This window comes from Galeopterus variegatus, unplaced genomic scaffold, assembly GCF_000696425.1.
Source record: "Galeopterus variegatus unplaced genomic scaffold, G_variegatus-3.0.2 Scaffold1551, whole genome shotgun sequence".
Lineage (NCBI taxonomy): Eukaryota > Metazoa > Chordata > Mammalia > Dermoptera > Cynocephalidae > Galeopterus > Galeopterus variegatus.
The window spans coordinates 244,942-246,011 of NW_007727662.1; the positions used below are offsets into that span (position 1 = coordinate 244,942).

Here is a 1,070-nt window from a genome sequence, read left to right on the forward strand (position 1 = left end):
GCACTGCTACAGTGCGCCGCTTGGGAAGTGCAGTGGCGCTTCCGCCGAGGGTTCGGATCCCACATACAGACCGGCCGCTCACTGGCTGAGCGAGGTGCGGGAGCAACACCGAGGGTTGCGATCCCATTGCCGGTCCCGGTCCAGTACGGGAGCGACACTGAGGGTTGCGATCCGTTGCCGGTCACAAAAAAAGAGACAAAAAGGAAAAAAAAAAAAAAAGAAAGATCTGACGTATATCTGATCAGATTGTGGAAGGAGATAAAGAGGATGGGGAGAGGCAATGTTCAGTGAAGTAATAGCTGAGAGTTTTACAGAATTGATGGAAAAAAGATGCTAACCCATAGATTTAGTAAGCCTAACATATCCAAAGCTGGATACATAAAAAGAAATTAGTGAAACTATATAAAATACCAGGGACAGAGAAAAAGATCTTAAAAGTTGACAGAGAACTAATAGAATACCTACAAAAGAATGTTAGGCAGTTAGAGTGACAGAAAACTTCTCAGGAGTCAGAAGACAGAAAAATAATATCTTTAAAGTGTGGAAAGAAAATGACGGTCATTCTAAAATTGTGTATGCAGTTAAACCATCTTTTAAGACCAAGAGCTAAAGACTTTTCAGTAAAAAGAAAGAAAAAGAAACCAACTAAAAGACAGAATTTACTATGAACAGATTCTCATTAAAGGAACTTCTAAGGTTCATTTAGGAAGAAGTAAAAATTACTTCAAAAAGAAGCTCTGGAATGCAATAAGGAATCTGAGCAAGGAAATAGTTAACAACACATGGGTATGTCTGAAGAAATATTGACTAAATGAAGCAATAATAATATCTAAATATGTTTAATTTGTGGTGTTAAAAAAAAAACCTACAAGGGCCGGCCCGGTGGCGCACTGGATAAGTGCGCTGCTTGGGAAGCGTGGCGGCGCTCCCGCCCGAGGGTTCGGATCCCACATACAGACCGGTTCCCGCTCACTGGCTGAGCGAGGCACGGGAGCAACACCAAGGGCTGCGATCCCGTTGCCGGTCCCCGGTCCGGTACGGGGGCAACACTGAGGGTTGCGATCCGTTGC

The 1,070-nt window shown here is 44.0% G+C and overlaps 1 protein-coding gene across 1 annotated transcript in view; it reads left to right on the forward strand.

Annotated features, from left to right (window-relative positions):
- The window catches only part of ALG9 (ALG9, alpha-1,2-mannosyltransferase), a 99,855-nt gene that overhangs the window by 16,825 nt on the left and 81,960 nt on the right, over nucleotides 1–1,070 (forward strand).